Source organism: Accipiter gentilis, chromosome 13 (assembly GCF_929443795.1).
Source record: "Accipiter gentilis chromosome 13, bAccGen1.1, whole genome shotgun sequence".
NCBI classification, from domain to species: domain Eukaryota; kingdom Metazoa; phylum Chordata; class Aves; order Accipitriformes; family Accipitridae; genus Astur; species Astur gentilis.
In genome coordinates this window covers 10288296-10311294 of record NC_064892.1, presented here as the reverse complement: position 1 = coordinate 10311294, position 22999 = coordinate 10288296, and positions in this window count along the sequence as shown.

The following is a 22999-nucleotide window of genomic DNA, read 5'->3' as shown; positions in this document are numbered from 1 at the left end:
GAACATCACAACTGAGGAGATGCTGAAAGATCCACCACTTTGATAGCTCAATGTAGATCAGAGAATGTTGAACTATAGGCCAAATAAACCCTGGGAAAGAAAAATAGAGTAAATGTTTTGTAATTGGTCTTACAAATTTAGGGATGTGAAAAGAATGATGGTGCTGGCATTTATGAAAGAAATGAAATAAAATATTTAACAATTTTTGAAATATAACACTTCCAAAATCCCCCCATTCTTTTCTTATAAATGTTTTAGTTTCCTGCAAAGATTGCATTTAGAATGTTACAGACATTTATTAAATAGCATATAAATGGAAATGAAACTAAGAATCATATAACACCTTTTGGAAAAAAACAAATGTCAGTCCAAAAATAATGAAATATTCTTCATGTTTAAAGGTATAATATTTCATGTTTATTTACTTATATGTCAAATTCATCAAAATCATATCTATCAACTTTTTTATTTTAATTGACAGATCTGCTAATGGATTTGGATTCTTTTCAGACAGTGTTAAGCAAAAAGATGTTCTACTTTTTTTTTTAACCATTAGCAACACCAAATATAGCATTAAAAGAATCAATGCATTTGTAAGATTGTTCCTTTGTAAGTGAATTACTGATGAGAACCTATGAAATAACTACTGAATGCGAATTCTCCTCCTGATCTGTCCGAAACAATACGGCCAAATAATATTTTTACTTAACCTGATTGGACAAAAGGGAAGAGGAGCAGCAATTTTTATACACACCTTTCTAAATTGTTGTCACTACATTAACATGTTTCTGCGTGGTTTATCCATATTGGAGGAGAGCATAATTCTGTGATTTTGCTATTAAAAATCATATATTTTGGATGGAGGTCAACAATAATCATTACTAGTATCTGATAGTTTCCTGCTAACTATGTTTAAAAACATGGAATCCAAACCATTGTCCAACACACAGGGGAACATTAATTTTGCAGTGTATTTTGTTTAATATGACAGTCAAGAAACAGGTAATTCCAGCATAATAAAAGAACAAATGTCACGAATTGTGCTCCAGTACAATGTACCAGCTGAACTGTGTGGATGCTGGCAGTAGCTCTTTCTGTTTTCTCATGTGTATGGGTTATTAACATATGACAAATAAGCCTTGATAGATGAGACTAGGATGATGACATTGTTAGAAGTCTATTTTTTGTTGGTGTAATGAGCAGTGACATGGAACATTAAAGTAGGTACTGAAAGTTATGTTATGACATAAATTTTTTCTTATTTGGATCTAGCTTAAATCCCCAAGAGCTTCTGAATCTGAACTGGAAAATCAAATTCACTAGAACTGTGAAACAAGTATTTTTACCGCATGTCATACTTTGTCATTCTTGGAATTGAGAAGGAAATTCAGTAAAAATAAGAGTTCTCCCAAGCCCATCATAATATGCACTAAAATAAAAACAAAGGGCTGCTTTAGAACACCTGAAAAGATACTTCAGGTGCAAGAGATATTTGTAAACTTACACATCAGTTAAAACCTCTACTAAATTTTAAATTTATATCCTACCTGTTATCTTGTAAACTTAACCAAACCAACTTGTTAAGGGCATACAAATAATATGATTTGAAAAAATACCTAGATTTCTTAATTCAGTAAGAAGGAAATCATGAGCATTGTCTTCAAAATATTGTGGGATATTTTTTGTCCAGATCATTTCAGGAATCTGCTTAACATTATGGCTCCCATGAACAACCAAATTATCAGAACTCTGGGGAATAACAAATGGGGACAACAAATATTGTAAATCAAGTACACCACCAGGGAAATCATAGCAATTAAAAATAAAATAATAAAAAATAAAATCAGTAAAAATACCCTGAAACGAAGTTTGAAGAGGCACATTAAGCCATTCAAGAGATAATTTTAAGAGTTCTCTGTATGTATAATTATAATTAGTAATAATCTCTGATAGCTTTCTTAAACAGTAGAATTAATATCTTTACATTATTGGCTAAAAGAAAGGGAACAACAGAGAGGCCAAGGGGCTAGAACCGACTTAAGACATCAAAAAGTTCTAAAGTTAATAGGCTTTTATACTATTTTTGTTTGTTCTATTTGAATATTCTTTCCGCAATCTCAAATCCTTTCCCTTTTCATTCTTTCCTTTTCCCTTTCCCCTCATTATTTAAACTTTATTTCCACAGACAAAATAAATTTATTGGCTGCCAGGTTATTACAAGCTTCCAGCCTTTCCTTTGTTCTCCTTGATTTTCTATCACTTGATTTTCTCTCTTATTTCTACTCTTCATCGTGATTCCAAGTCTATTTTTTGCTCACCATTTTCTCAGTTTAATGAAATGACACAATAGAGGGTATCTACCTTTTTTCAGTATAAAACACAGATTAGACTATGAAAGACATGATATGATTAATGTATGATGGAGTGCAGCTGGCCAGTAATACTCAAACTGCATACTAAGGTATCTGCAGATGTTCCTAGTGACACAATAATAAGAGGATTTTAGCCTATCACTTGCACAACACAGCTGCCCCATGGTATTCAAGTCACTACATTGTTTGATCAAGATTAAATATCTAGACAGTTTATTGCTTACATTACCTTCATTAGAATGTACTATTTCCTTCTTCAGAATCTGTAATTAAGTGGAAGGAGAGTCACTGCCTATTGTCTTAATCTTGATTAAAGATTAAGCAATCAACTCCTTTATTCATTGGAATTTCAAATGGCTTCCCTGGATGAGAAAGAAGATGCCACCTGTTGCTGACACCTGTGAAGTTTTATACAGTAACAGGATCCAGGTGTTTGTAACTTGAAAAAGAATGTGGGGTTATAGCTAACCTCAAGAAGAATATTAGTCAAAAATACCATTGTCTTGGAAAAAAAAAAAGGAAAGAAAGAAAAAGACCAAAATCCTATTGCAAGCTGAATTCATGACAGTGAACTCTTTCATTTTATTCAGCCCCAGCTAGGCCCTGTGTTTGAGGAAAGATGGGGTCTAATCTCAGATGGTTCAGAGAATAAAGAGCATGATCAGCAGGGCTAAAAACCATGGGGTAACATGAGGCCTATGAGGCAAAGTTGAAGAGATTAATGCTGTTAACTTTAAAGCGGTGGTTTTAAACATAAGATCTGCAGATCAAGGAGAGATGTTTTTGCTCAGGACTTAAAAAGAACATAAAAGACAAAAAGAAGAAAGTCTAGTGTTGATAGCCTTGTATTAGCTGTATAAAAACTTCATTTTCATTGGAAAATGTTACTGATCCACCAATTGAAAATATTTGAAAGTTTTTTATTTGCAGCAGCAAAAATTTTTACATAAATTTGCTTATCCTCATAGCATTTGTGGTAGGGTTCTACTTTTTCAACCGCCATGGTAATACCAGGAGTAGGAAATATGAATTTTGGAAGCCTATGACTTTAAACAACTCTTGTGTCCTACTCCTTCTGGCTTCCAGCAAAATTTAGAATGTTTCAGAAAAAAATAATTAACTTCTGAAAGCGAAGTTTCTTGTACTTCAGAAAACACATGCGACACGGGCTCTTTCATTAACATTCCTCTGTTAGCCAGGCACTACAAGAGGAATCAGCAGATTGCCAAAAATATCTCTTTACTGCAGTTGTAGGACCCCCAAATGAGTTGCTTGAATCTTTAAAACTGCACTTGTGAGACTGAAAGGTTGCTTCACATTCCTCATTCAAAGTTTCCAAAACCATAGGTTTGTATGGGGATATTTCTCATTTGAGCTGTGTAACAGATAATCAAGCAAACTTTTTCTTAACACAACCCCTTGGCTTCCATTACACCTAGTACACCTAGGGAAGCTCCGTTTTTAACCTCAGGATTTTAACAGTCATATTTGCAAAGTTTATGTGAGTTTCATCAGTTTGAATTTTCTTTATGTTTGAAACTGCTTTTGAATGTGTAAATCTGAAGAAATGAGCCCCAGTATTTTGAAAATCAGGGCCTAACAATTTTCTGTGTCACTCAGACCAAGAGTGGAGGGTAGAATTGTCTTGTTTCTTCATTCCTCCTGACTTCTCCGAGATCCTGACATTAATTAATTTACATTCTCCTTTTTTGAAGAATTTGATCTTTTCTTAAGTGTCAAGGCATACAGTTCATCAAAAGAGCTCTAGTACCCTTAAGTTTGGATTCTAGTACTGCTCTCAAGTCTATCTACTCCTGCCCTCAAGATGAACTGTAGAGAGGTATAGAGACAGAGTCTGACAGCAACAATTAAATTATATTACTTTAAAAAAATTGAGAAAATGTATATATAACTTCACAATTATTACCAAACAAAATTTATTTGTTGCACTTATTTTTATGCATGCATATGTTTATGTACTACCATCATTCTTTACACAATGTGTTATTTAAACAGTACTTTCTTCTGGGCAGTGATTTGTCATCTTCAGTATTGTAAACTGCAGCATTTAATCATTCTGTGCCGTAGGCATAATAATGGGGAGCTAATATGAGGAGTGGCATTGCTGCTTAAGTGAGAGAATACTAAAAGTAGTTATTTATTGTGTAAATTGAGAACATTATATATCAGAACAGCTGCAGCAAAATGTCCATAGGCTAGAGAAATCAGCTTGATAACACAAGCATTCTAATGTTACATTTGATCACTGTGGATGCAAATATCTATGTCATCATCTAATAAAGTATGAGTTAACATGATTTTGTATGATTTGAATTGAATTTCTTGCCATTTTCAGTTTAAATGCAAAACTTTCAGATTTATATGAACCAATTTAGTATCTACTGGGGGATTTATTTCTGTCAAATAATTTACAAAAATGCTGGAGTTCACAGTCTGAACTCTAGAGGGGAATAGAAAGCAGTAAAGACTTCAAAAATACTTTCTGTTGGGTATCATTAAATTAATTATCATTACAAATGTACATACTGTGCTAAAAAGAAATTTAATTTCTTACAAAATTCCCATAATATTGATTTGTGCAACAGTGAGGTATACACTATTTTAAATCCTGTGAGCTTTCATGTACTTCACAGACTCTAAGGGTTTCATCACATTCTTTAGCATGAGAAGGGCTGTACTATTTTGAATGAAAAAGAACAAGTACTTCAATGTCTAGAATTCTTTGGGACTATTCATGCAGCTAACACTCTTCAGAATCAATATTTATGCTATACTTAATTTAGTATATAGATTCACTATAACCATTAGGTTTCCCCATTGGTACTACCTTCTGGCAGGTATCAGTGGAATATATTATTTACTGGAATTTACCCCGGAGAAATGAGCTCACATATAAATGTAGGAATGCTTGAAAAGTCATCTACTTTTGATAACTGAAATCTGGATCAAAACATTTGTAACATCATGAAATAATTTCTTCTTTTGGGATGGAGATTTTGTGGCCTTTTTCTTATTTGTTTTTCCTTTTTTTTTTTTTTTCCCCACTTCCCTCTCCTAGCATAAATGGATACACTGAAATACTACAGGAAAGACAGGTTTGCTTTGTTCAATTATAGGCTAGTATATAATGAAGGAAAGTCCATATTTATTTTTTTCACCCACATGATTTAGCTTATTTTTGTTGAGCTGTAACATTTACATAGAGTTTGGCTATATACTGGATGTGAATCAAAATGCCATTCTTTTTGATGTTTAATCTTTGCTAGCATGAAGCCCAAATGAGGAGGTGGAACAGTTATTGTTATGGCATATAAAAGAATTTGTTCTCTCTTTTATCTACATTATCTCTGTAGTTTCTAGTAAAGATCTACAAGATCCAGAGTGACCTCTCCACTTACATCCTCCTTCCATCTTTTGGCCCTTGCTCCTGCCTGTGACTCCATTTCTTCCCACTTCAACACCATGACTTCTCGAGCCCTGCTGTCCCTTCTCCTGTTTCTTCTCCTAACAATATATACTGTAATACCCAGTGGCTTCTGAAAGTCAACCCTTCATTCCCCCTTTCTTTTCTGTATCACTTCTTCCCTTCATCAGTGAACTCCTTGAACTCATAGGTTATAGCAATTGCCTCAAGTTCCTTTCCTCTCAATCCATCACAGATTCTCTCATATTTGACTTTTATTGCGCACCAAGGATATGCTAACATCAAGGCCTCCAATGACCTCTCCATGTCAAGTCTCAGGGCCTTTGCTCCATACTTGAACTCTGCTTCTCTTATCATGACTGATCATACATTCCTTTTCAAAATCATGCCTTGCCTTCACAACTCTGTCCTCTCCTCACCATCTAACTATTCCAACTTGAACATGTAACAGATGGGCCACAACTGGGAAAGAAAGTGAACTGTACTAGGCTTGTAAAGCTCTGTTAACTAAAAATACAGATATTTTCTGAAAAAAAAGACCCTGTCATATATTGCAATGTGAATTTCTTAATGGAAGCAACATAAGCCTGCTTCTCCATGTCTTCTATAGTACTGTCATCTTCAGCAGATTTATTTTCCATTTCTGTTTTCATATCATTTTTTCAGTTGCAGAAGAGTGGTAAAGGCAGCCAGCAGCATACTATCACCCTATTCAGGAGTTTTGGGTGTTTTTTAGATGTATAAGTAGCCTCAACGTATCATCTCATGAGACAATATAATAGGGTTGCACTATCATAACCTTTCTATCAAGCTTCTGAAGAAATAAGAATTGAAGGTGCAGGGGAAAAAACCCACTTCCTTGTATCTAAGTGAAGATATATGAAATTTTAGTCCTTTAAACCATAATGAGTTCATCATTTGGACCTGGATGATCAATGAGGTCCTATAACTTCATTGTTTTAATTTATTAACTATAGCTGATTTCCAGTTTTGAACTCGGTGAGTATCACCATAAGCTTCTGTAAGTATTTTAGGATGCTGTCAAGACAGTTCAAGTTCTTCCCAACTTTAAAGAATTGCTAAGGGAATGTTGATTTGAAATATACAAACCAAAAAACTCCACGAAGTCAGAAATAGCATGGGTTTGAGTTTAAAATATTTTCACATTACTTCAGTATTTCTTTGGTATTTTGAATATTATCAGGTTGCAGTTAGAAAGATAATATGACACTTCAAAAAGGAGAAAAGTTTATTCTAATTAATTATTTTACCTGTAAGCCAGAAAACACATTTAGGGCTCCAGCTGAAGAAATAAAACTTGATTTAACTTTTGTACCCTGGAAGAGAAGACTGACTTACTTTTCTGAACAAACTGGATTCATTGTAATTATTATATAGACATATTTAATTACTTTTATAAAAGTTCTGAAGAGAAACAAAACTCAGCTGTCAGAAAATGGGAGGGATAATGGAATAGTGTTTTAACGGTTTGCAGTATTTATCATCATATTCAACTTTTCACTTACAAAATCACAAAATGACCTTATATTCTAATTAGTAAGATATTTAGTGTAAATACTGTTTGACTTCTGATTTGGAGCATTATGACGGTATAATATAACATAAAGTAAAATATGAAGAGAAGGAAGGGAGAATGGCACAGGAAGTAAGAAGACAAATAAAATACAGTACGTGACAAGATTACTTTGCACAGTAGAAATAAGTCTGATTTTTAGTTTAAAATTTTGAGTAAGTATTAGATGCTGTGAGAAATACTGTCAAAACATTAATGCATATCTAGATCTTTCTTAGGCACTAATCACCATAACATGTAAGCACAAGAGTAAAAAATCCTGGAATAGCATAAAGCCAAACTCTTAGTGAGTCCTAATTGTATCATCTCCCTCATCCCTAGTTTTGCAAATATAAACTACTCTTTCTCTTGGAGATTGTGTCAGCCTCTTTTCCACTCTTCTATGTTTCTGTCCATAGCACTCCTTAAAATGTATTGTCTCCCTTCTACTCCCAGGAGCTGATCTACCTGTCATGCTTGCTGCACACAGGAATTAAAAACTGTGTAACGAAACACCTGTTGGGAAAAGGAATGCCAGTTAGAAAAAAAGAAGGAAAACTGCTTTTTTGTCCTTGGAAATGCTGTCTCTAATGACAGGTAGTCGACTAACTCTGGAGGTATATCGCAACTGTAAAGCTGTAACAACAGCAAGAAAAAACTAACTGAAAGCAGTTCTAGTTTTGCCAGTTCAAAGAGAGGTCAACACAGCATTGCAAAATATAAAGAATTAGTAAAGACTGATTCCCTTAAATGAATAGGACTTTCATAACAAGGTTAAAAATGGAGACATCATAATTATCAAGCTGTCACTTGAACAATGTTTTAACTCCACATTGCTGAAATTTAATAACACGGAAGAAGCAGAAAGCACAAATTTAAAAATGGGCTTTATTTCAGTTCTTCAAGGGGTTATGTAGCACATCTTAGGGTATTTTGTTTCTTTCATTACTCTTTGCTTGTTTATATGAGTAGATTTTATTTACACTCTTCTCAGACACTGGCTGTGAAATTTTGATTTGTTTTGATACTAATAAGCTAAACAGTGCTAGGGACATTCCTCTGACACAGATGCCAAATGGTAAGGCTTAGCCGTAACTGTACAGTTAAATGTGATATCCCTTGGGACAGAATAGCTGCATTCAGGCTGTTTGTTTCTGGTCTGTGCTAACCGCTCAGCTGTACCTGGGAATTACTGAGGACAGTAAATTGGCCAGGATTACAATTGTTCCAGGAACCATACTAAAAATTTAACTGTATAGACAGTTGTATCCTACTGCCTCATAGTACTTAACTTACCAGAATAGCTAAAAACCACATGATCAGCATCTTAACTCCATTAACCTGAAGAACAAAGAAATGCATTTCAGTGTTGATCATTGAGCCTGTGGAATGCTTTGATGCAATGGAAGACTGAAGCTTAGCATCTGTACAGACTTTACTTCTCTAGTTGACAGATTCTGTAATGTGATTTTTTCAGCTCTTCAATCACCGTCTGTTTGTTTGTTTGCCTCTCATGGTGGTTGCAACCATCCTTGGATCTGGCAGAGCCTTGAGACATATCTAGCTTGACTTAATTCTTCATTTACATAAACATTCATTTACCTTTCATGTATGTTATAGTCAAATCTACAATACATTTTGGGACCTTAACTCCTTGTTCCCTTGTCAGATAGCAGTAGAAATAAGACCAACAAAAAAAACCCATAGTTAAACAACAATAAAGGAAAGTGTTTGGATTTTTTTGTCACAGTCTTATTCTTGTTAAGTTCCTGTAAGTAACCAGTTTTGTCTTTTAAGGGGGAATGTGTGATACACAAATAATCTCAGAAAGGTTCTGTTGTTTTCAAAGACAAACAAATTCTGAACCTTCAACTGTTTTGTGGAATGGACTGTTAGTGAAACAGGTACAGAAAACAGAGAGATACATGATAGAGATAAAGAAAGCAAGTTTCAGATATAATTTCAATTAACATTTGTTTAATTTCTGTGTACTATTGACATTTTTCATGAAGAACAGAATTTGTATAAATATTCTACTTCAGTTTTTCCAGAAAGGGTACAAGTATTGCCTGGTCTTTCCCATAGCTATCTGATCTATTTAACCTAATGGATGAATTAGCATAGAATAGCATAGAATATTTCAGTTGGAAGGGACCTATATCAATCACCTAGTCTAACTGCCTGACCAATTTGTGGTGGAGCAAAAATTAAAGCATGTTATTAAGGCCATTGTCCAAATGCCTCTTAAACACTGACAGGCTTGAGGCATTGACCACCTCTCTAGGAAGCCTGTTCCAGTGTTTGACCACCCTCTCAGCAAAGAAATGCTCCCTCATGTCCAGTCAACATCCCCTGGTGCAGCTTTGAACCATTCCCAGGTGTCCTATCACTGGGTACCAGGGAGAAGAGAACAGCACCCCCCCCTCCACTTCTCCTCAGAAAGCTGTAGAGAGCAATGAGGTCACTGCTCAGCCTCCTTTTCTCCAAAGTAGATAAGCCCAAAGTCCTCAGCCTCTCCTCACAGGACATTCCTTCCAGCCCTCTCACCAGCTTTGCTACCCTACCCTCAACGCATTCAAGGACCTCAACATCCTTGTCAAATTGTGGGTCACAGACTTGCACACAGTACTTGAGCTAAGGCCACACCAATGCTGAATACAGCGGGATAGTCATCTCTTCTGACCGGCTGATCATACTGTGTTTGATGCACCCCAGGATGCAGTTTGCTCCCTTGGCTGCCAAGGCACACTGCTAAATCATATTGAGCATACTGTTGACCAGCACCCCCAGATCCCTTTCTGCAGGGCTGCTCTCCAGCCACTCCTCTCCCAACTTGTACTTATGCCTGACATTACTCCATCCTAGGTACAGAACTGGCATTTTGACTTGTTGAATTTCATCCCATTAAGCATTGCCCAATGCTCCAATTTATCTAGATTCCTCTGCAAGGCATCATGTCCCTCAAGAGAGTCAACAGCACTTCCCAGTTTGGTATCAGCAGCAAACTTGCTAATGGTGCATGCAAGTCCTGCATCCAAATTGTTGATAAATATATTGAACAGAACTGGCCCTAGAATTGAACCCTGAGGAACACCAGCAGTGATTGGTAGCCAGCCAAGTGTGGTCCCATTCACTACAACTCTGAGCTCTGCCCTTCAGCCAGTTCTTCACCTAGCACACCATGAACCCGCTGATTCCATACCTGGACAACTTGTCCAGAAGGATGCTGTGAGGGACAGTATCAAAAGCCTCACTAAAATCCAGAAAAACTCCAACCACTGCCTTTCCTTCATCCATTAGGCAGGTGACCTTATCACAGAAGGATATCAAACTAGTTAAACAGGGCTTTCCCTTTGTGAACCCATGTTGACTGTGCCTGATGATTGCTTTATTATTTAAATGCCTTTCAACAGCATTCCTTCTCCATAATTTTTCCAGGAACTGAGGTTAGACTAACAGTTCTACAGGTTAGACTACAGTCTAACAGGTCTACAGTTCCCTGGGTCTTCCCTCACACCCTTTTTGTAAATTGGAATAACATTGGCTAGCTTCTAGTCAGCAGGGACCTCCCCAGACTCCTAAGACCTCTCGTAGATGATCAAGAAGGGTCCTGCCATAACATCCACTAGCTCCTTCAGTAATCTGGGATGAATCCCAACAGGCCTCATGGACTTCTGAACATTCAACTGATACAGCTGGTCCCTTAGAATTTCAGTGTCTACAAAAGGAAAGTCACTGTTCCCACACTCATGGTCCGCTGACTCAGGGGACCAGGCAGCCCAAGGTCTATCAGTATTATTAAAGACTGAGGCAAAAAAAGCATTGAATGCCTCTGCTTTTTTCTTCATCATTAGTCAGATGACCATCTTCAACAAGTATTGGTCCATTGTTTTCTTTAGACCTCCTCTTGCTATTAATGTACTTAAAAAAGCCCTTGTTATCTGACACAACACTGGTCAGTTTTCAATTCTAAATGAGTTTTGGCCTTTCGTGTCTTCTCCCTGCATATACAAACCACAGGTCTGTATTCTTCCTGCAAAGCCTGACTTTGCTTCCAGAGATCATACAATTTCTTTTTTCCTCTCGAGCTTCATGAGGATTTCCGTGTTCAGCCGAACTGGTCTTCTGCCCTGCTTGCTTGACTCATGGCACAGTAGAATTGCCTGCTCCTGTGCTTCTGAAAGGTGGTTCTTAAAGACTGACCAACACTCATTGACTCCTAAGCCCTCAAAAACAGTTTTCCAGGGTACGCTGCTAAATAGCTCCCTGAATAGCTTAAAATTTGCTCTCCTGAAGTCCAGGGTAACTATGCTGTCCTTTTTTCTCATTACATTGAAAATTTTAAACTCAACCATTTAATGATCACTGTGGCCAAGGCAGTCACCTACCATGATATCTCCCACGAGTCCTTCCGTATTCACAAACAGCAAGTCTAGGAGGGCATCTTTCCTAGCTGGCTCACTGAGTACTCATGACAAGAAGTTATCTATCTCCTACAAACTTCAAGAATTTCCAAGACCTGCTTGTCACAGCAGTATGATATTCCCAGTTGATGTCTGGGAAGTTGAAATCTCCCATAAGGACAAGGGCTACCAATCCGGAGATTTCTCATAATTGCCTATAGAATAACTCATCAGTGCTTACATCCTGGCTGGGCGATCGATAGTAGACACCCACTACAACATCTCCTTTGTTTTCCATCCCCCTAATCCTCACCCAGAGGCTCTCAACCACATCATCGCTAACAGTAAGGCTGTAAAATCAAACCTCTCCCTTACATATAGTGCAACACCTCCACTCCATCTGCCCTGCCTATCCCTCCTGAACAGCCTGTAGCCCTCCATTCCAGTACTCCAATCATGGGACTCATTCCACCAAGTCTCACTAGTACCAATGATATCATAACTCTGGGAGCTGACCAACAATTCCAGTTCATCTTGTTTGTTTCTCATTCTGTATGCTTTGGTGTACAAGCATTCCAGATACACACCTGAGCCTTCTGTGCTCCCAGGAGCAGTGTAAATGTTCCCACTAGCATCGCCACCCTCAGGTGATGCCATGCCAACCCTTGGCTTACAAACTGCAATCCTGTTGGTATCCTCTCCTCCCATCAATTCTAGTTTAAATCTCTCTTGATCAGTCCTGCCAACTTATGCCCAAAGATGCATTTTACCCATTGGGACAGGTAGATCCCATTAGGCCTCAGCATATCTTGTGCCTTGAAAGTTTTTCCATGGTTTAAAATCCCAAAGTTTTGATGGAGGCACCAGTTCTGGAGTCAGATATTGATATCCTGGGCTCACCTGTTTCTTTCAAAGTCTCCCCCCATTACTGGGAGGACTGAGGGAAACACTACCTGTGCACCCAAATTTTTTATCATTCTTCCCAGGGCTCTGAAATCTCATTTGATTGATCTCAGATGTTTTGTTGCAACATCATTAGTACCTACATGAAAGAGCAGGAGTGGATAGTAGTCTGAAGATTGTACTAATCTCTTCAGTCTTGTGGTGACATCCCTAATTTGGGCCCCAGGGAGGCAGCAAGCTTCCCTGAAAAGAAGGTCTGGTCTGCAAACAGGTGCTTCTGTTCTGCACAGGAAGGAATCACTAATAACCATAACTTGCCATCATTTCTTCTCAGTGCTGGTCTTCACGCAGGTTTTGTTGCAAGGGATTGCTCTCTGACCTTGGCAAGACTGCTAGCACAGGCGCCTCCTGTATCTCATTATGCACTTCATCTACCATACCCAGGGCCTCATACCTATTCTGTAAGGGTACCTTAGAGAGTAAGGAGGGGTTTCTCTTACCTCTCCATGCTGTAACCTTCTTTTACCCCTCTTTATCCTTTGTGCCACTGCCTTCGTCCTGGCACAAAACAGATCCTGGACCTGCCTCCATAGTGGTCACACTGAGTTAGCTTGCATGCATCAGAGATGGCAGAGTATGACTCCATTGATCAATCTGCCTCTCAGACTCTCAAATACTAAGTCTACCCACCCCCTTCTGCAGATCGGCTACCAAGCAGAGCAGTTCATCTGGTCACACGTCCCACAGGCTTGCTTGTAATCACTTTCTACCTCTAGGAATATCCCTTCACACATCCCACAGCTGGAAAGCTGGGTGGTCACATGCTTGAGCAGTCTGTGGCTGCATTAGTTCTACCAGGTGCTAGAAGCCTGGGAGAAGCAGAAGACACTACTTTTTGATGGGTGGTCACCATGCTGCCTGCTGGGAAATATATATTGCTCAGTCATCTGTTGCAATCCGCTGGGCTGATTGGTTTAGCCTGCTTAAATCTCCCACGCTGCCAGGTGCAGCTGATAATATTTTTATTTTTGTGGCAGTCAAAGACAAAAATGTATTGGATGTTAGATCTGGTAAAAGGGGTTATTTAGTAAGAAGCAACTGTGAAGTGCAAACAAGGCATTATGCTAATTCAATTAATTAAAACTAGAATGCAAGTACACATCATTAACCATGACCAAATTATGTTGTCAGTAGTTTCATTCAGCTTTTTGAATCATGTATATTCAGCAAAATCAGATACTACAGAGAAAACAATTTCTATGACATAGATATAGAGAAGAATAGGTGCAGTCACAGAGGTCCTTTCAGCATTTATGAAAGAAATAGAGAAATACATGAAGGTTTCAACAATGAAGTTATTTGCACATTAAATTTTTCTTTAGTAATAGTAAGTTGTGATACAAACCACAGAAAATGAGTTATGCTTAGGGGAGGGAAAGAAATAGTGGGATCAGATGCCAGAGAAGAGTTTTGACTAAGAAAAAAAAATATTTTAGGAATATTAGAAAAACCAAGAGGCACTAACATAAATAATCAAACTAAAGAAAGTAAGGTAGAAATGCAAATACATCATCATGATAAATAATGGTAAATGAAACCTTTGTATATTGTATGCTGTGTGGTGAAAGCTGAGAAGGAGTTTCAGAAAAATCTTCTATAATATCACTAATATTAGGAATTTAGAAATGCATATTGCTTAATCTTTTAGTATATGAACAGCTATGATTACTTTTCTGTCTTAATGAAATTGGATGTGAGTAGATTTCTTTGTGAATATATCAATAGAATAAATATCCAGACACAAAAATTTATTTCAGCTAATTTCAGCTAACAAAAGCAAACTAATCAAATTTAAGCTGGAAACTTAAAAAAAAAAAAAAAAAAAATAAAAAAAAAATCAACCACCAGAAACCTGAGGCTATGAAGCAGTTTTCTAAATGGTATAGTGGATGTAAGCTACTTCATTCACCTTAGGACTTCACTTGTGGAGATTATGAATAGGTAACACGTTACAGTTGATTTTGCTAGGAAGTGAATAATTTTATTATTACATTCCTTTCTAAATGGGTTTGGGTTTTATCTGTGGGCTTTGTTTTGGTTGAAAAAAATATTTTGTTAATAATGTAGAAGTTATGAAGCTCCTTGCAGAACATTCCAAAAGAGTAAGTTCATACATTAAAATTTATGATAGAGAGGAAGAAAATTGCAAGGCACCTTTGACAGTTACTTGCACCAATATTTAGGCATACAAGGCACCAAAATGTCAAAGAACTCTTTTACTGAACTTTCATTTAAAGAAAGGCACTCAACGGGGATTACAGACACTCTTCTGTTCATATAAAATGGGATGGAAGATTCATCTATTACGAATTTATACCCTTTTAAATTCCAGGTTTAATATGAACAACTCAATAATGTTAATAATTAATTTAGAAGTACTAGTATTAATTAAAACATTCTATGTTTAGAAGCTCAGTTATTGCCTTTTTTTTTTTTAATCTTTTCATGCTCTATCTAACCCTCTGTCTGAAGGTTGCAGCACTACTCCTTCAAGATAAGAGTGTATGTTGAATAATTTCCTACATTAAATCTTGTCTGTATCATAAACCTCAAAACTATAGTGTTGTCTGGTTTCATCTGTGAAAGAGTTGATTTTCTTTCTAGTAGCTGGTACAGTGCTATGTCTTGGATTCAGTATGAAAAGAATGTTGATAACACACTGATGTTTTCAGTTGTTGCTAAGTAGTGTTTAGACTAAAGTCAAGGATTTTTCAGCTTCTGATGCCCAGCCAGCGAGAAGGCTGGAGGGGCACAAGAAGCAGGGAGGGGACACGGCCAGGGCACCTGACCCAAACTGGCCAAAGGGGTATTCCATACCCTGTGATGTCATGCCCAGTATATAAACCGGGGGGAGTTGGCCTGGGGGGAAGGGGACTGCTGCTCAGGAACTAACTGGGTATCTGTCAGCAAGTGGTGAGCAACCGCATTGTGCATCACTTGTTTTGTATATTCCAGTCCTTTTATTATGATGATTGTAATTTCATTATTGTTATTATTATCATTATTAGTTTCTTCTGTTCTACTAAACTGTTCTTATCTCAACCCACGAGTTTTTCCTTTTTTTTTTTTTTTTTTATTATCTCCCCCATCCAACTGCAGGGGGGAGGGGAGTGAGTGAGCAGCTGCGTGGTGTTTACTTTCTGGCTGGGGTTAAACCATGACAAGTGTTTATTTATGAAAGTGCCTATTTGGGCTTAGAAGATGTATTACCCTACTTTTAGAGTTCTTTTCAGTAACCCAAAGTCTCTTCCAAAAATTGTTTCAAGTTTTTTTTCTCCCTAATTCCAATCAAACCTTGAAAATTGCATCTCAATTAGATTTTTATTATTGTTTTTAAAAGCTTTTTATAAAGTAAACTATTTCTTGATCAAACATAAGTTTCATATTGTCTTCAAATAATGTCTGTTTTCATCTCTGGAGAGCTTTAAGAAGCAGAAAAGGGAAGAATTTAGAGTAAATTACTCCATAATTGATTGTGTAAATACATAATCCTGATTTTTCCAAGTGTAGCCTCCCTTAACAGTTCTCAAAGAATGTATTGAGACCATTGTCCTGGTTTCAGCTGGGATGGAGTTAATTGTCTTCCTAGTAGCTGGTACAGTGCTGTGTTTTGAGTTCAGTATGCAAAGAATGTTGATAACACACTGATGTTTTCAGTTGTTGCTCAGTAGTGTTTAGACTATAGTCAAGGATTTTTCAGCTTCTCATGCCCAGCCAGGGCACAAGAAGTTGGCACAGGACACAGCCAGGGCACCTGACCCAAACTGGCCAACGGTGTATTCCATACCATGGGACGTCCCATCTAGTTTAGGAACTGGGAAGTGGGGGCAGGAAATCACCACTCAGGGACTGGTGGGGTGTCGTTCGGCGGGTGGTGAGCAATTGCCCTGCACATCATTTGTACATTCTAATCCTTTTATTACTGCTGTTGTCATTTTATTAGTGTTATCATTATCATTATTAGTTTCTTCTTTTCTGTTCTATTATACTGTTCTTATCTCAACCCAGGAGTTTTACTTCTTTCCCAATTTTCTCCCCCATCCCACTGGATGGGGGGGAGTGAGTGAGCAGCTGCGTGGTGCTTAGTTGCTGGCTGGGGTTAAACCACGACACCATATACTTGATATATATTCCTTATATCTTAAAACTGCATGAGTTAGTGGTTTGGAACAAGCAAAAAAAAGTTTATTTTTAAAGCATTTTGTTGTTTTATATTTTTATATGTTAGCTGTGAGGTTAAAATTTTCCTCAGTGGGATAATTACAAACTGGCTATAATTAGTTTTAGCAGCTGTGTATCCTAGAGGAAAAACTGAGGAAAAAAAAAAAGATAGAAGCTATTTTGACTGACATCTTTATATTTAGTATGTTATTTTATGGCAAAAAAGTTATATGATCTTCTAGGATGGTGCTAAAGATGTTTGCAGCCAGTTTGAATTCCTCACTAAATCATGTATGAAGACAAGTTCTCACATCTTAAAGATACCCCTAATTTATTTTAGATTTATAGTTGTAAAGAGTATGAATGAAAGTATGCAGAAATAATATATATATAAATAAGGTAAATACCACTGTTTACTATTTGATTTAGGTCCATCTGATTAAAATTGACAGCAATCCTTTAAATAATGCAAGTTTAATTTATAACCTTGAAAGTCAGTATGTTCCTGTGCTTCTAACATGCAGTTCTTCCTTCTTTTTACTCATATTGTGTTAAGTGATTAAATGATTTAAAACAAGTACACACATTATATTATTTAAATTAAAACCCCTCCTCTACAGTTTATACAAATTATAAATACCATCTTTAATTTGCTGTGCTTTTGTTGCACTCTGCAAACAGAAACAGAGGTGTAATATGCTTCTTCAGTGAAAGAAGAAAGAAGAAACTAATTTATATGTGAAGAAAATCACCACTGGTAATTTATAATTAATAGAGACAATGAGTTAAAAAAACCCAAAAAACAAAAAACAAATCAAACAGCAAAAAAACCCCAACCCCACAAAAAAAACACAAAACCCCCAAACCACCAAGAAATGTAACCAACTCCCTTAGGATTATTCATAAATAACTTTCCAAAAAGACCTCAAGAAGTTACAATTTTGTATAGCTATCCTCTGGTGGGTGTATGTATTCCTATTATATGGTCCTTTACCTTAAAATTATTCTTGCTTTTGTTAGCCATTTCTCAAACCCTGTTGCCTGTTTTCATTTAGGAGGAAAATAAAGTGTCTTTTTTTTATTTTCATTTAAAAATCTAAAAGTTATCCCAACTTCCTCCTATTCTACAACAAATATTATAATAAACTTCTAGAAGAAAAAACTTATCTTAAAAAACCTCTATAGTGATTTCAAGTCTGCGCATAACATTTGACATGAAGGTTGTTATATAAAAAGCAAAAGACTTGATAAACAACAAGAAAGCTTTTAACCCATGTGGGGTCTAAGGGGAATATTTAGGGTATATAATTAAAACAGATCTTAAAGTCTCATGGTTTACTAATGAATATGTGTGTATTGTTTTGGGTTTGTGTCTTACCACTGTATTTGGTGACTGAACTTGAGATACTGCTGTTCGTTTAATTCCCTGTAAATCTGTAATGAAAACCTTGTATCTTGGACCTGGAATTTGTTCAATATTCTGATGTAAAAAAAACCCAAAGCAAACAAGAAAAAACCTCTCAAAGCTTTACAAATTGTGGCAATGGTTATTGTGGCAATAGCTATAATGTTTAAGCATTTAAATATGTACTGAACCTATTTTAAATAAAGAAGAATGGGGATATTATTCACTTCAACACACAAATTATCTCAACATAAAACTATTAATAGGATTAATTGTGTTGGTTTATGTTTTCTAGTGCCTAAGGCTGAATACTATTTATTCCTATAGGACTGACAAGAATGTTGATGAAAAAAATTTTGAAGTTCTGATCCCTCTATATTAGTTAAATAATGGTGCAGAAACTTTCTTTTAATTCCTGCTGAATCTGTAAAAAATGAATTAAAAAGCTATAACCATTTTGAGAATTTTACTTTTGACTAACTCTAGATGGAGGATGAATCTATACTATTGACTTAGCTCAGATCAGGTGTATCCTTTTTGAGAAATTATTCCATACATCCCCACATACCATGTTTTGGACTCAAAATCTGGCACATAAGGAGGTTTCTGTCTACTAATCTAGTGTAATTGGCTTAATATAAAACTTACATTCCTTCTAGAAAGCAGAACCTGAAATCCCAGTTAGCTCTTCTCAGAAAGCCAGGTTTTCTCTTGGTAGTTTGTCTGTTTCACTAAATCATAATGTTGCAAGAGACTTGATTATTTTACAAAAATAACCATAAAAGAAAATTTTGTGCTTTTTGTAACCCTGGTTATGAAGCTAAACCAATTCTGATAGGATCCTTCTCATGAAAAGTCATTTGGAACTGTGAATACTCATGAAAAGTGTATTTGGAAGTAACACAACAAACAGAGCAGTACAGAAATGTATTCCTTGTTCAGGAATATATCTGAGATATCTGTTAGTTGTTAGTTCACAAGAAAATCAGTTAAAAGTGAAATATGGGGAAGTTTAAAAAACGAAGAGATTTTTCTATTGTAATAGCAAAAAATATACCTGTATAGAAGAATTCATTTTAATTAGCTTAAATTAGTTTTTAGATTAAACATGTAAACTAAATTTCCAAATGTTTTCACTTAACATTAAATATGTGTCTGATTTTTAGAAGTGAATATATGACCTTGATGTCAGTGTTCTCCTAAATTAAGTACATGAAATTGAGAATATGATAAAATGCAGACATAGTTTGTATATATATAAACATGTCATTCTGCGTAAACATTTGATTTAGTGCTATTTGGAATATTTTGCTGAGTTTAAATGCAAACAGTTCTACAAGCCCTGTACCTGGGAGACTTGTTAGCTGATGAGAATGTTTTAATGGGTTACTTCTGGGACCACACTTTGATCCAATGTACTTTAAAGTACTTCCTGAAGCTTTGAGTGAAAGTCATCTAGGACAAGATCACACTTCAGCCCTTTCATTTCAACTGGACATGGTGCAGAAAAAACAATAAAAACTTATAATGCCAGAAGAAAAGTAGAAATGAGGAACCCTGAATGCGTGGTCACTTGGAGAAGGGAGGGAAATCACTGATTCTGGCCCTTGCTCCTGATACTGCATATGATGGTTTTTTTTCCAGTGACTACTTAGTGTCTTATATATTTTATGGCTAATTTTACACATTAGTTAGAGCATACACTTTAGCATTGACATATTAGTTGCAGAACGTCATCAAAATAGGGATAAAATGATGGAAAAGGCATATCAACATCTTTACGTTGCCTTTAAGACTATATCTATTACACAAACACTGAAGGCTGGAGGTCTTATGGTTATGTGTTCTTTGTTATCCACAGTCCATCCAATACACTTCCCCTAAAGGAAAAAACTTTTCTATCCTATCTTCCCCCTCTTACTATGTTGGCTTCTGGATACCTTCCTTGTTTCCTTTTTGATCTTTTCTGATTACATCACTTTAGTGTTCTTGTTCAGCTCTTGAGAATAATCTTAGTTATTTCAGCTTGTTTAGTTTCTACATTTGACTTCCTAATGCTTTTGTTTGTTGTAGTTGATTTGTTTTGCTTTTCTAACTTTTTCCCATTCACCTATACGTGGAAACCACCATGTGTTAAAGTTCTTGTTTTGACTAGACCCTTTCTGGATAATGTCTGTACACCTTACCTTCAGTCCTTCTCTCTTAACATTATAAGGTTAAGTTCTCTTTAACTCAGATACGTGCTTTTCATAACTTCACTTGAACCCATAGGTAACTGGATACTAACTTACCTGGAATACTCTGTCAAAACTCCATGTCTATCAAAACAAGTATATTAATTTTACTGAATTTTATAGCCCTTCTGTAGAAAAATAAGTGGATAAAATACGAGATTTACTTACCAATATGTTCCTGTTGTTCAAAAGCTGTCTTCAGGGAAACTTGATTCATTATTAGATTTGTGATTCCACCTCAATAAGGGAAGGGATTCTCCCCCGTTTCCAAAATGCCAGGATTCCATATTAATATTAAAATACCTTGACACTTTGCATAATCATGCTGGTCAATTTTAATGTGAATTTTATTGTATGGAAAATTGCTTGTCTGCATTCTTAGTTGCCAGTGTAATTAAAACTTCAAGTATACTAGACAGACATGGTTCAGCAGAGGGAATTGGTTCCTAAAATAAAACCAAAGGTCTTTCTATTTTATGTATTAGTGTAAATGCATAAGTAAATTTACTGTCAGAAGCACAAAAAAATGTGTATCAGGATGTTAACTTCCTTTAAAAAAGCTTCATTAGCTATGGGGTTTTAACCTAGAAAATGCAGATAAGTAAATAAAATTAGATTCCTTCTTCCTCAAATTACATATTGATTTATTATGTCACATTTTCAAAAAGAACCAAAAATAAAAGCATTACAGAATATATTGCAAGACCACAGAGGAAAAAATAAATAAATATATATATACCGTTACTGAGAGGTACACGTCAAATTTCTAAAGAATGTTACTAGCAGGTTCCAAATGTTCCTTCTGTTCTCTGTTGATAAGACAAAACTCCTAAGTCACAAAGCTCTAGTAGTGCTTTTTCACCTTTTAATAAAGTGGAACAAAGAGGCTTTCAGAATAGAGGAACAAAGCAAAAAAGAGCTACAGAGACATTAGAAACACAGCATTTTAAAATGAGATTTCATGCCCAGAAAAGCCTTTCCTTTTGTATTGTTTTCTTGACAGATTTTTTTGGGTCATACAAAGGAGGTATATCAGAATAAAACAAAAAAATATAGATTTATTATTATTATTATTTCTCCTTCAAGCTCTAAATAAACTACTATCACAAGCAATATTAGAGAATAAAGACTTAACCTAGTCTCTTTGAAATGAGGCTCAATAGAATTAAATAGAATAATCTCCACTAATTGTTTGTAGCAATTGTTTGAGATGGAAGATAATATCAGAGAAAAGGACACAATCCCTGAAAAACTTCATACGCTAAATATGAGGTTCAGTCTTTAGAACCTCGTTAAGGGACTGAACTGCATTTTTCAGAAAAACATCCCTGCCTCTTCCCTGCTTTGTCATAACATACCATAGGCACATAGGCAAGCAGATTTGTGAGCTTTTCAAACACCTCACCTGGCACACAGTTTAGGCAGCAGGAGAAAGTTATCAGGCAGTAGTTCCTTTGTGTTAACCTTATGAACAATTGTGCCACAGCCATGTGGTACAAGCACACATCCATCATGGCACTGGATTCCCATTCCCATCACCCATCCTGATACATAGATCAAGATTTCAGGATTTTTAAGAGTTCCAATATGCATACATACATGTGTAAGTACAAGTATTTGAATATGTATATGAATAATTGAACACAAATATAAAGGTAGTGCTAATTTGTATCTATCCACCGTCTGATGCAGGAAGAGAATACCCTTAAAATTCTTAGGAACTTCCCAGTATGCAATCTTTTTGTCTCATTTTCTAATGGAATTCCCCTTTTGTGCACCCTGAATTATTCAGATATTCCTCTTTTGGAGTGGAGCTGGGAGAAACTGAAATATACCCTCAAAACAGAAAAAGCTTTCTTTTTTTTGAAAATTGGTTTTAATTTTCTGTGATTCTTTACTTTGCCTATGTACCTAAAGACTGTAGACGGACATATTTGTATAAAACACTGCATCCGTGTTGCTGAATTTTCTTTCTGCATTCATTAAAACATGGGGCAATATTAAGGGTTACTATTGCTCCATGTGTTGAATGTAAAAAGACCTGGAACAAGAAAATTCTCTGAAACAAAGATTTGGTCTTATGAGTAGTTTTCCCTACATAAAACTAAGTAAGAACTGAAAAATAAGGATTTTGTTTCTAAACCCGCTGAATTTTAAACATTGTTCCTGTCATGACTCTCTATGATTTATCTAGACATTTTAAAACATTTGAAAACATTTTAATATTTTGAAGTGTATGGTGAATTTTTCATAAAAACACTATACTGTTCTATAATCTTCTGAATTGTCACATTACAAAAATAGAAAAATAAATCTCTGAAGTAGTTAACTTAAGCAACAGATTTTAAGGATTCATGGGTACTTTACATGATCCTCCATCTTCTTCACAGAAAATCAATGAAATGAAAAAATGCAGCCAACCATGTTAAGAGGACTATCTTAT